Source organism: Eubalaena glacialis, chromosome 3, assembly GCF_028564815.1.
Source record: "Eubalaena glacialis isolate mEubGla1 chromosome 3, mEubGla1.1.hap2.+ XY, whole genome shotgun sequence".
Classification (NCBI taxonomy): domain Eukaryota; kingdom Metazoa; phylum Chordata; class Mammalia; order Artiodactyla; family Balaenidae; genus Eubalaena; species Eubalaena glacialis.
The window spans coordinates 96,520,041-96,533,783 of record NC_083718.1 but is presented as its reverse complement, the minus strand read 5'-3'; the positions used below and the strand labels follow the sequence as shown (position 1 = coordinate 96,533,783).

Genomic DNA, 13,743 nt, shown 5'->3' with positions numbered 1-13,743 from the left:
AGACAAAGGTGTCTATGCCTGTATTATTTCTTGTCACAAAGCCAGTAGTCTCTGGCAACAGGAACCTTCAGAGTTTTTGAGAATCAGAAACTCATGACTATCTGGCCATGCTAAGATAGATTTGAAGTTCGTAAAGCAAACAGGTTAATAAACTAGGGTCCTAGCAGTAGTTTTCTAATGTGGCAGTGTTTTCATCAAACCAAAATGTTGATCCTCTGTTTTCACTTTAGGAGGGGAAAGCATTTAACTTCTCCCATGTTTTAAGCATTTTATAGGTACCTAAAATATGTTATATTGTTTAATTATCAGGAACCAGTGAGGTATCTTAATCCAGCTTTGTTTCGTTAATAAGGAAATTACATATTAACAAATAACTTACCCAGGCTCACACAGGGATCCAGATATGCCAGGGGCTCCTTTCGATCAGGGGTTGTTAGTTTGGGTTCCTTGGTCTCCACTTCTCCCTATGTGTTTACGGTTTTCAAAGAACTGATGACCCTTCAATTCAATCAGGTTCAGAATCAATAAATTTTATTATGCTGCCTCCTGATTTGGGGTTCCTAATCTGACAGTACTATCCACTCTTGTCTTACATTACCTTTCCACAATTCTTCTCAAAATATTGATACTAGTAACACTGTAGTTGCAGTAGTAAAGCAGTGATAGTAGTAGTAGTTGTTTTTTAGCCAGGCACTGTGCTAAGAGCTATGTATGCATTATCTCACTTGGTGTTCACAACAAAGTTGCTGAACTGTGTCCCTTACTTTAAGACTAACCCTCTCTATGTCTCAAGCCCCAGCCCCATTTCTTGCCCTCCTAACTGGACTCCCTGCTCCAGTTTCTCATTCCCTTTGTTCCTACATCCACAGTTCTCATAAAAGTTTGTGGGGTTTTTTTCTTTTTTTTTCCCTCAAATTATCTATTCAGAAACCTTAGGTGACCTTCCTCCTCTGATAGGAAAGTTTCAAGTTCTTTGGCTATCATACGGGGACTTTGGTAGCTTGCTAGCCTGCTTACTGTTTAAACCACATCTGTACTCATTCCTTTCCCCCAAGCTTTCACTGTAAATGCTCAAGCCACCTAGACTTTTTTTTAATAGTTTTTTTTTTAATTAGACTTTTCATTCTCTTGAATCTGTGCGTTTTTTCCATGGAATTCCATGTCTGTAATACTCCTACCCCGCTCCCCTTCCTCTGCCTGACCTTCAAGAAATATATGTAAGGCATATGGTGAAAAATCTCCCTTCTTTCCTTGTCCCCTCATTCCTCAGTTTCCTTCCAAAGGTATTCTATGTGTATTCAAGTTTCTATGCACATATATGAGTAGAGGCAAGTTAGCATGTTAGAGTGTGAACTCAGGAACCAGGCTGCCGAAGTTTGAATTGTGGATTCTCTTCCTAGATGTGTGGTTTGGGCAAATTACTAGTACCTACCTCATAAGATTTTTGTGAGGATTTCTCACAGCAGTGCCTGGCATATGGTAAGCTCTCAGTAAATGTATGCTATTAATATTGTTGTTATTGTTATGTAACAAAGCATAATACATTGAAAGAGAATGGCATTTAATATCAGGATAGGTTTGAGTATAGCCGCCTAGTTACTTTGCCCCTAAGTCATTTAACTCAAGTTAAATCTTGGATGGTTTCCTTATCTTTATAGTGGGGGAAATCATATACAGTTTTGATTTTGGTGAACTAAAAAATATAAAGGAAAGAGCTTTGTACATGATAAAATGCTATATAGAGGTTAGTTGCTATTGGTCACATCATTTTACTTTTCCTTCCAGGAAAGATCTCAGCATTTCAGTTGGTTGTAAGAAGTGACGTAGTCTTTAAGAATAAAGATTTCAGAAATTTGTGACAGGTATGCTGTTTTGCTTTAGAAATTATTTTAAATTCATACTTTTTCATTAGCTATGGCTTGCTTTAGTGTTAGTCTTAAATTTTAAAATTATGATTATATAATTTATGTGGCAATGCCCTTAAGGGAATAAAGTTAGAGTAAATACCTCTTTTTATGGAAATGTATCCATCAGGATTCTAGAATTGATCTACTTAGCATAAATTAGTAAACTTATTAATTTAGTAAGCCTTATCTTTTAAGGAAAAAAAAATTTTTGTCAACATAGAAAGTATTAGTCACAGCCTATAAAATTTTCTTCATGGTTTACAAATGTTTTATTTGCCTGCGATGATAAAGATTGCTAAAGAGTATTCATCTTACTAAGTAGATTGTACTACATATAAAAAGCAGTCTGCTTTGATGTAGTTTTTGATGATTTACTCTGTTGCTATAAAAGAATAGGTGCTTTTTTTTTTTTTTTACAACTCATGGAGCACATGTCCTGCTCAAAGGCACAGAGTAAGGAATACTTTTGAATAATGTGATAGTCTCCCGTCTTCTATTTAATAGAGGCATTCCCAATATTCAGCGTTTAGGAGGAAAAGTTGTAGACAGAGGTTAGTAAGTGGTAGAGCAGGATTCTAGTCAGGCAGTATGGATCCTAAGTTCAGGCTTTGAAACATTTCACTATAATGCTGTGAGAAAGAGAATGAGACTATGAACAATTACCAATAGCTTTGACAAAAAAATAAAAGAACTTCTGGAAATGAAAAATATAAATAAAAATTTTTTAATTCAGTAGATTAGAATTCATGAGCTGGAAGATGACCTGAAAAATAAATTAACCAAAATAAAGAGACACACATGGACAACATGTAAGAGAAGAAATGAGAATTAGAAAATTGGGGCAGAAATTGCTAGATTTCCTTGATTTCTTTCTTCTTTTAAGCAATAACTGTATTAGTTGGATGCTTTGCTGTCCAGCTACAGCTTCCATTTCACTGCCTTTCTGATAGTGAGATTTGACTCTGTGTCAAAGTTTCAGCAATTTGGATGCAAGTGGAAGTTATGTGTGCATAGGTTTTAGCCTTACGGTTTATGCCTATAAGAGGAATGAGATACTCCATTTCCCACCTCCTTCTTCCTTCCCATAGACTGGAATGTGGACACAGTGATGAACTATTTTTAGCTAGGTGGAAGAGGGCAATACTGTAAGGATGACAGAGCAGCAACAAGATGTAAGAGCTTAGCTCTCTCAGACTGCTAAGCTGCCAAACCAGCCCTGGACTGTCCCTTTCTACTGTCATGTGAGAGAGAAAAAAAAACTTGAATTTTGTTCAGGCCATTGTAGAGTCTCTTATTGCATCAGCCTAGTCTTGTATTAGTCTTAACTAATACAAGAAGAGCATGAGAAGATCTAACAGTTATCAAAGCAGAATATAGATGTGAAGAAAAGTCAAGTAGAAATAATATTTGAGGAGTTTATAATTGAGAATTTCTAAAATTGCAAATGGCACAAATTCAAGAAGTCAAATCCTAAACAGGAGAGAAAAAAACTAAACCTAAACACTTCATAGTTAAATTTGCATATAATCAGGGACCTTAAAAATAGCCAGAGGGATGGGCTTCTGGTGGCGCAGTGGTTAAGAATCCGCCTGCCAATGCAGGGGACACGGGTTCGAGCCCTGGTCAGGGAAGATCCCACATGCTGCGGAGCAGCTAAGCCCGTGCGCCACAACTACTGAGCCTATGCTCTAGAGCCCACGAGCCACAACTACGGAAGCCCGCGCGCCTAGAGCCCGTGCTCTGCAACAGGAGAAGCCACCACAGTGAGAATCCCGTGCACCGCAATGAGAAGCCTGCGCACCGCAACGAAGAGTAGCCCCCGCTCGCCGCAACTAGAGAAAGCCTGCGCACAGCAACAAAGACCCAACACAGCCAAAAATTAAATGAATAAAATAAATAAATAAATAAATAAATAAATAGCCAGAGGGAGAAGACAGATTACCTTCAAAAGATCTACTATTAGACTGGTTTATTGAAAGGAAAAATTGAAACTTGAAACCAGAAGAAAAGAATAACTACAGTGTGCTGAGAAGAAATAACTATTAAAGCTAAAATACCTTTCAAGAGTGTAGGTACATAAAGCTTTCAGAAAAATTAAAGCAGAGATTTTTATCTCCAGTAGAATATCATTAAGACAAATTCAGAAAGATACACTTTAGGTAGAAGGAAAAAGATCCTTGATGGAGGGTCTGAGATATTTGTTGGAAAAGAAGAAAGGCTGAAAATTAACGAGCCAGGAATTCAATCTAAATTAGAAACAGGACAGAATAAAGAAAGGAAGGAAATAATAGACATAAAAGTAGAAATAAAGAAATATAAAACAAGTGAACAATGAAGGATCAACAAAGCTGAAGTTGATTCTTAGAAAAAGACTAATAGAGTTAACAAATCTGGTAAGATTGATCAAAAGAGAGAGAGAAGCCATAATAAACAATAAGTATGAAAAAGGAGATATAACTACAGATGCTACAGAGATTATTATAAAAGAAAAATGTACTCACTAATACATTTTTTTAAGGAATAATTTCAAATGGTAGATTATTGCATGAGTTATCATAATAGTATAATAAGCCTTTCAAGACCACTTGTCAAATTTGCCAAAAATTTTTACTCCTGAAAAAGTAAGATGGTTGGATTAAATATTTTAATCCTTTACCTGAATTCTTAGAGAATGTCAAGGGTACAATGAATGGGATAACTGCCTCAGTCATAATTTACTGAAGGTTTTAGTAAAAATTTGGGGATAATTGATGGGTCAGTGTCTTCTAAAGCGGTAGAATTTGTGTTCCTTTTTTGATACATAAAGAAGTAGGGAAGTGTCATTTAGTAAGGAAATGTAAGAACCTAAGAAACTGTGGAAACCTTGTGCTTTTAAAAGTTTTTTTTTTTTTTTTTAAGTTTTGGATACTTGTACCAAAAAGTGATGGCACAATACTGAAAATGATCTATAATTTAGTGTTTTCTTTTCTTTCCTTCTCTTTAAAAAAAATATTGTCACCAGCCCAATAGTTCATATTCACACTGTTCTATTGATTTAAACAGCGTGCTTAGAGAAGATGTTGACTTACGGGGACACGTGCCTTATTTTCTGGAGGAGCGGTAGAAATAGTAGTGGTAACCTCTGTGGATAGGCACTCTGAAGCACACCAGTACATAAGAAAGTCCTAGGCTGACAGACATCTGCGGGCCTGGAGAGCAGCTGGGACAGATTACAGCAAGCTCCAGGAAGGATTTTTTTTGCGGGGTGGGGGGTGGGAAGAAGGGAGTGAAATTCATAGATTGTCTGGCAGGTTTGGTTGGAAAATATGTTGGTAGACAATTCCAGAATAAACACAAGTTATATGAAAAAGGAAATGTAATCTTAATATATTACTTTGCTATGTGTTATTTAAGAGAGCTAAAATTCTCATCTACCATAAGAGCAATATGTAAAACTAAAAACCAAGAGATAGGAGTATAAATATCTTATTTAGAAGTATGGAGAACACTCAAAGAAAGAGCTAGAAATTTGAAGTAGGTTAAGGGGATATAGTTACTGCTCTTTTTTGTTATAAGCCTTTTCGTAATGCCTGCTAGTAGTACTAATGAGCATATATTACTTTTAAGAGAGTGTAAGACCTAAAGCTTTTGTGTAAGAGACAGAATGATTACAGAATTTGAAACTATCATCTGAAAAATGAAATAGGACTGCTTATTGAAAAAGAAGATATGGCGGGTGGAATAACTGCCTTCAAATATTTGAAAGAGCATAGACTGGAAGAGGAATTCTCTTTTTTCTGTTTGGCATCAGAGACAGAGACCCAGTAAGTGGCCACTACAAAGAAACAGCAATGTAAAGAACGGTCTAACAATTAGGTTATCCAGAAATGGAATGGACTGTTTTGTGAGCATAGAATTCAAAGGGTTAGATGACCATATCTGGAGATGTTTTTAGAGTGAATTGCCACAAAAGAAACACTTACTATGGTTCAGGCATTCTGTTGTTAAATACTGACTTCAGTATTTAAAACAAGAAAAGACAAAATCAGCTATTCATATAACATGTTATAAGATTTGCTCATGTAAATTAAATGTATTGTTTTCTAAGTTTGTCATCATAGTCTTCATAGAATAAGCTTTTATCATTTGTGGTTTGCAAAATTAGGATTTAGGAAGATTTCTTTTTATTGGGACTACTGATCTATTTTGTCTTATTCCTATTATCTCCTCTTTACCTTTCTTTCCTGTTGTTTATTTTTCATATTCTGACTCTGGTTGAATTGGTCAAGTTTTCTTTGCTCGTTTTTCCTCTAGTGATTTTTAAGTTATATGATTTAGTTGTTGACATTACATTTTTCACATGTTTAGATTTATATTTTTTTAATGTATAGAAAAAGAGAGATTCAGTATCTTTATCCTTTTCCCAAGAAGAGAAAACCTTTAACATGCCTTTCTTCCTATCTCCTCCCAAACAAAAAGGTTGAGATAATCAGAGTTTTATTTCCAGATTTTTGTACATATTTTACAGTGATAATTAGATAACTATAATTTTTACTGATTTATTTGCTTGGCATATTTCTTGTTCTTACACCTTTCTGTTTCTTGAATCATTTTCCTTTTTTGTGTTGGAGTACCAACTCCAGTAATTTTTTTTTTTAACATCTTTATTGGAGTATAATTGCTTTACAATGGTGTGTTAGTTTCTGCTGTATCACAAAGTGAATCAACTATATGTATACATATATCCCCATATTCTCTCCCTCTTGTGTCTCCCTCCCACCCTCCCTATCCCACCCCTCTAGGTGGTCACAGAGCAGAGCTGATCTCCCTGTGCTATGCGGCTGCTTCCCACTAGCTATCTGTTTTACGTTTGGTAGTGTATGTATGTCCATGCCACTCTCTCACTTTGTCACAGCTTACCCTTCCCCCTCCCGATATCCTCAAGTCCATTCTCTACATCTGCGTCTTTATTCCTGTCCTGCCCCTAGGTTCTTCAGAACCTTTTTTTTTTTTTTTAAAGAGTCCATATATATGTGTTAGCATATGGTATTTGTTTTTCTCTTTCTAGTAATTTTTGATATGTATTTTTATTATTTAGTTCTAATTGTTTACTTTCCATCTTGATTTCTTCTTTGACCCATGTATTATTTAGAATTATGTTGTTTAACTTACAAACATTTTGAGATCATGCAGTTATATTTTTGTATTGGTTCCGAGTTTAATTGTATTGTAGTTAGAATGTACGCTTTGTATGATTTTCAGTCCTTTGAAATTTGTTGAGACCTGATTTATGGCCCAGCATTGTCTGTTCTAGTAAATGATCCATGTGCAATTTGGAAAAATGTGTAATTTGTAGTTGTTGGGTGTGGTGTTCTATATATGTCTATTGGAGTAAGTTGATTTGTTATTTGGTCAAATCTTCTATATATCCTTACCGATTTTTATCTTCCTTTTCTATCAGATACTGAGTTATGTTAAAATCTAATCATGATTGTGTATTTGACTAGTTTTTCCTTTAGTTCTGTCAACTTCTGCTATATGTATTTTGTCTTGTATTTTAATTTTTCCTATTGAACATTTACTAACGTAATTAGTGATATTTGGATTATCCATTATTTTCAATTTGTCCATCTGTTCTTTGTTCCTTCCTTTTTTTCCTTTATTCCTTCTGTTTTTAGTTATCAAACCATTCAAAATGTAGTGGCTTAAAACAGTAACCTTGTGTTATCGCCCATAGTTTCTTGAGTATGGAATTAGGGAGTGGCTCAGCTAGGTAGATCTGGCCTAAGGTCTCTCCTCTGGGTGTTGCAGTCAAATGGTGGCTGTCTGGGATCATCGTCATTCACAGGTCTGGGAGGACTCACAACTGGGGTTCCTTCAGCAACTTTGTCCCATCTCTGTGGTCTCTCCAGAGTGGCAGCTTCAGGGCAGCCTTACAGCCTGGGCCCAAAGGCATGGCTGCAAAGAGGAAGATCCAGGAGGAAATTCTGGCACCCTTTCTAGCTTCAGAAGTCAGACAACACCACTTTTGCTGTATTTTATTAAATCTGCCCATATTCAAGGGGAGAGGAATATGTTTTTCTCTAGAAGTTTTTTAGGATGAGATTTATCCTTCTTACCTCTTTCACACTTTCCATCTCCCCATCCTTTTGTTCTGCTCTGTTTGGGTGGGTTCAGTATATTGGTTCACTAACCTGCTTTTTTCAGCTATATCCATTTTTCTCTTCAGCCCATCTACTGAATTTTTTTTGATGCTCATATTTTTATTTTCTAGGTCTCCAAAGTGTCTTTTACGTAGATTTAATAACTTCACAGGTTTCTTTAAGAATATTACATTTATTTTACAGCGTTTTATAGGCCCTCTTAACTCTGTTTTCTTTGGTTTTTGTTCTTCTGTTTGTTGAATTTATTGCCTCTGTCAAGTTGTCTTCCTCAAATCTGTGATTAATTGTCTGCTCTTTTTGAGAATCCCTACTGGCCTCTTCTATTTACAGGAGCTTACCTTCTTTCATTTGGGAAAGGGTAGGAAGTGCTTTTGGGCTGAGTATACCTGGTTTTAGAGTGTGAAGACTAATATATAAACTTCATTTATAAGTACATTATGTCTGATCACTTTATCCCTATATACATCCTCTCCCCAAAATACTAATCTTGAGAAGAATAAGAGGAGAAGGTATCAAGGAAGATATTCTCTCAATGAGATAATGTGATTTTCTGTTACAAACACAGTTGATGTTGCATTATGATGTACTATGAGGAATGTTGTTCTTTATTTTAGAAACTTAAGTCTTACCATCATTTCCATATTTATTCACCACCATCCCCACCCATCCCCAACATGTTGTGGTCAGTTGTCACATTTAAAATATTCACAGCTTCTATAAATATTTAAATATAACCAACAGTATAACTGCTTGTTAAGCTTCAGTGTTCCTTAATGTAAAAAATTTTTTCTCCAAAATTTCTTGTCACAACTAAATTTCCTTTAATGAATTTTGTTGCATACGTTCAGTTGTGCAGGAGAAACTATTTCATCTTTTAATTAGTTTAAATATTTAAAAACAGAAACAACAAAGTTGGGGTCTATTTGCATCACAAGGAAATCAAGTTATGTTATTTTATGAAATTTAGAAGTAGTTTTGCTGAAGTTCGAAGAGTGAAAAAAATGTTATAACTTGGGCCATAGTGTTAGGGATTCAAGATTGACTTAAAATGTAAACATAATGTAATGTTTATTCTTGTCCTCCTTATTTGTCAGGGAATCTTAACCAGAGTGAGAAATTTTCTGGTGCTGTGTTGGGAGTGCACGGCTCAAGAGATTTCCATAAAAAGGCATGGGATTTGCTTGGAAGAACATAGTAGTTTTCTAACTTGGCAGTAATGAGTTAGAACTAACCCCCTTTAAAAAGAAAATATTAATCTACATTATTCCTCATTGGGTATTTGTATGTGTTTTCTTATCTGAGCTATATTATTCTTGTATCTGCATTTGTACATATGTATATACATTTATAATCCATGGTACTTGTTAGGTGTAAAGAAAATAATTTTCTATGCATACAGTATGTATGAAAAATGACTTTGGAAGTCGACTCTCTTACCCCTCGAGTTGAGGAACAGGGGACAAATATTTTGTTCTTACAGAGTACCCAAAATAATTTGGCAATGTCTGAGTGCTTTTCCCCAAATTCTGTTGCCCTAGGAGGCAATTTGGGGAGCATAAATGAGCCTTACTATATTAAGATTCCCTCTCGAAAGGTACACATTTTTGGATGAGAGAGGTGATGAATTCACATCTCGTTAAAATGACAGCAATCCCCAAACTAAGAATCACTGGGGGCCTCAAAAGGGGGTTACGGATATGGGGATCTGTCTGGTTGAAATACATGCTCTTGTGTTTAACAGCTTTTTTTTCCCCATAGAAATGAAAGAATTATTTGATACAGATAGAGGTGTAGGGTTACTAGTATCCAGCACAAACCTCTCCCACCTCACTTTTTCCTCAGGTTTCCTGTCCATCTATGTAGTAAAATGTGGTTGTTTCTCAGCGCTCAGTTCTTAGCTTTCTTCTGTTTTCACTGAATAAATAAATTCTCTTTGGTTGATCTCATCTGCTACTATGGTTTCAACTACAACCATCTGCTATGGTTTCAACTACTACCATCTTTTATAACATCAACTCCTAAGTCGTACCAACCCATTGGTTTCTACTGAGCTTCCAGACTTGGATTTTTAAATGTCTATCAGATGTATCTATCAGATATCTACCTGCTTTTGCCATAGGAATCTCACACTTAATTTTTGGCAGAAAGCATTAACTTTCTTTTTAAACCTTCTTTTTATATTTCCAGTCTTAATTGGAGGTATGCCACCAGCCACCTAATTTGCCCAAGGTAGATATCTAAGAGTTATCCTTGACTGTTCTTCATTCCCCTTAATAATAACCTCTAGTCAGCTACGGAGTCTTTTGTCAGTTTTACCTTCAGTAAACCACTGCCCCCTCTTCAGCCCTAGTGCTACTATACAGGCCTGTGTCATTTTCCACCTGAGCTATTACAGTAGCTTCCTAACTGTTCTCCCTGCCCCTCTAGTCTCTCTTTCCTTCAGTCTATTTTATACACTGTTATCAGTTATCTTTCCAGAATATATATATATAACTTTAAAAAAAATCATTGTTCCCAATTCATCACACCACCACCACCCCACTCCCCCTGCCACTTTCCCCCCTTGGTATCCATACGTTTGTTCTCTACATCTGTGATGATGAATTGGGAGATTGGGATTGACATATATACACTAATATGTATAAAATAGATAACTAATAAGAACCTGCTGTTTAAAAAAATAAAATAAAATTCAAATATTAAAAAAAAGAAAGTAATAAAACTTGACTTTTACAAAAAGAAATCATTGTTTACTCCTCATTGCTTACTAGATAAAAAGTAAACTCCTTAATGTGGCAAATGCCTTTGCAAGCATAACCCAGTCTGCATACCTGGCTTCATTTTCCATACCTTACTTTTAAACCCTGTGTTTTACCCATGCTGAGCTATGTGGTATTCCCTAAATCTTCTGTATTTAATAATTTGGAGTATTTGCTCAAGCTGTTCCTCTGCTTAGCATGCCCTTTCCTACACACCTATAACATTCCTCTTCAGTTTTTCACTTATCTTTTATGTAACTTCCATTAAAAAGCTATCCTGTATTTATTTATAAGTATTTATTTCTTATTGGATGCTATTGTAAATGGTACTTAAAAATTTTATTTCTAGTTCTTTTCCAGTATATGGAAATACAATTGCTTTTTTTTGTATCAATCTTTTATCCTGAAGCCACTTATTAGTCTGGTAGCTTTTTTGTATATTCGTTAGGATTTTCTACATACAGGATCATGTCATCTACGAAAAAAGTTTCACTTCTTCCTTTTGCATAGGCTAGAACCTACTATACATAGCTTAGTACAGTGTTGAACAGAAGCAGTAAGAGTGGTCATATTGGTAGAAGAAAAAGAAAAACCATATAATATCAATAGATGCAGGAGAAGTATTTGAAAAAAATCTAACACCCATTCCTGAGAACCCATATAAACAAAAGCTCTTAAGAGTATAAAGAAGACCTGAAACCTAAAAGTTTGAGAACAGTCTGACTAGAGTAACCTAAAATGCTAACTGCTTAGAATACGTAGGGATTCGTAATTTAGGGTCCCCAACACTTGTATAGCGGGTGCAGGGGGGAAGATACATCTTGATTGATTGATTGATTGATTGGGTTGGCCAAAAAGTTTGTTCATTGTTTTCCATAAGATGGCTCTAGTAGCACTTAGTCTTTAACTTCATTTGAAACAATTTTGTTAGATTGTATTGTGACAACTGTCATATCAGCGTGCATTTTTAAAAAAGACATCAAAATTGGTGAATTTTTGTGTAGCCATTTTAATATTGAAGATGGAAGGAAAACAACATTTTTGGCATATTATGCTTTATTATTTGAAGAAAGGTAAAAACGCAACTGAAACGCAAAAAAAGATTTGTGCAGTGTATGGAGAAGGTGCTGTGACTGATCAAACGTGTCGAAAGTGGTTTGCGAAGTTTTGTGCTGGAGATTTCTCGCTGGACGATGCTACACGGTCAGGTACGCCAGTTGAAGTTGATAGCGATCAAATCAAGACATTAATTGAGAACGATCAATGTTATAACACGTGAGAGATAGCCAACATACTCAAAATATCCAAATCAAGTGTTAAAAATCATTTGCACCAGCTTGGTTATGTTAATCGCTTTGATGTTTGGGTTCCACATAAGTTGAGCGAAAAAAACCTTCTTGACAGTATTTATTTCTGCATGTGATTCTCTACTTAAACGTAACGAAAACGTTCCGTTATTTAAAACAAATTGTGACGGGCGATGAAAGTTGGATACTGTACAATAATGTGGAACAGAAGAGATCGCGGGGCAAGCGAAATGAACCACCACCAACCACACCAAAGGCTGGTCTTCATCCAAAGAAGGTGATGTTGTGTATATGGTGGGATTGGAAGGGAGTCCTCTATTATGAGCTCCTTCCGGAAAGCCAGAGGATTAATTCCCACAAGAACTGCTCCCAGTTAAATCAAATGAAAGCAGCACTCCACGAAAAGCATCCGAAATTAATCAACAGAAAACGCATAATCTTCCATCAGGATAATGCAAGACTGCATGTTTCTTTGATGACCAGGCAAAAACTGTTACAGCTTAGCTGGGAATTTATGATTCATCCGCTGTATTCACCAGACATTGCACCTTCACGTTTCCATTTATTTCAGTCTTTACAAAATTCTCTTAATGGAAAAAATTTCAATTCCCTGGAAGACCGTAATAGGTACCTGGAACAGTTCTTTGCTCAAAAAGATAAAAAGTTTTGGGAAGATGGAATTACGAAGTTGCCTGAAAAATGGCAAAAGGTAGTGAAACAAAACAGTGAATACATTCATTGTTCAATAAAGTTCTTGGTGAAAATGAAAAATGTATCTTTTATTTTTACCTGAAAACCGAAGGAACTTTTTGGCCAACCCTATATTTATTGGCCTGGCCCCACAGCTTGTGGGATGTGCCCCCTGCATTGGAAGTGCTGAGTCTCAGCCCCAGGACCGCCAGGGAATTCCCAAGATACTTTTTTTTTTACTAACCTCTAAATGAAATTGAGTATTTGTTTCTATTTTGAATGCAGGCAACATACCACAGTGGTAATATAAGCACCAACTGTGACTTTGTCATCAATAAATGTTACTTTTAACTTTTCCTGTATTTGTTTGTTTCTTGAGGGCAACATATAATTAGGTCTTGCTTTTTTATCTTGCCTTTGAATTTGAATGTTGGATATTAGAATAGATGATTTAACATTTAATGTAATGATGTGGTTGCCTTTTAATTCTGTCCTATTTGTTTTGTATTTCTCCCATCTTTCTTTGTTCTTTTCTGCTCATTTGTATTTTTCCTGCTACTTTGTGAATGAGTTGATTTTTGGTTTTTTTTAGTATTCCATTTTATCTCAGCTACTGGCTTATTAGCTATGCCTCTTCTCCCCCATACCCCTCCACCCCCGTGGTTGCTTTAGGATATACAGTATGCATCTTTAACATATAATTATTTACCTTCAAATAATATACTACTGCAGATATAATGTAAGAACCTTGAACATTATACTTCCAGTTCCCTTCCCTTTCTTGTGCTGTTATTGTAATATATTTTACTTCTACATATGTTGTAAACCCTGTGGTACATTGTTATTTTTGCTTTAAGAGGCCAAAAAAGTCTTGTAGATTTACTCTCACCATTTCTGGTACTTTTTATTTCTTTAGTAATGTCATTTCTTTTTCTTT

General features: G+C 35.6%; 1 protein-coding gene across 5 annotated transcripts in view; it reads left to right on the top strand.

The window, feature by feature from the left end:
• The window catches only part of RAP1A (RAP1A, member of RAS oncogene family), a 74,730-nt gene that overhangs the window by 36,212 nt on the left and 24,775 nt on the right, over window positions 1-13,743 (top strand). Inside the window, exon 1 of one of the 5 annotated variants that reach the window (XM_061183700.1) lies at window positions 1,786-1,862. The exons of the other annotated variants lie outside the window; for them this stretch is intronic. The gene's annotated coding sequence lies outside the window, so the exon portion shown is untranslated. Of the gene's footprint in view, window positions 1-1,785; window positions 1,863-13,743 lie in introns of those variants that run through there. 5 annotated transcript variants of the gene reach the window in all.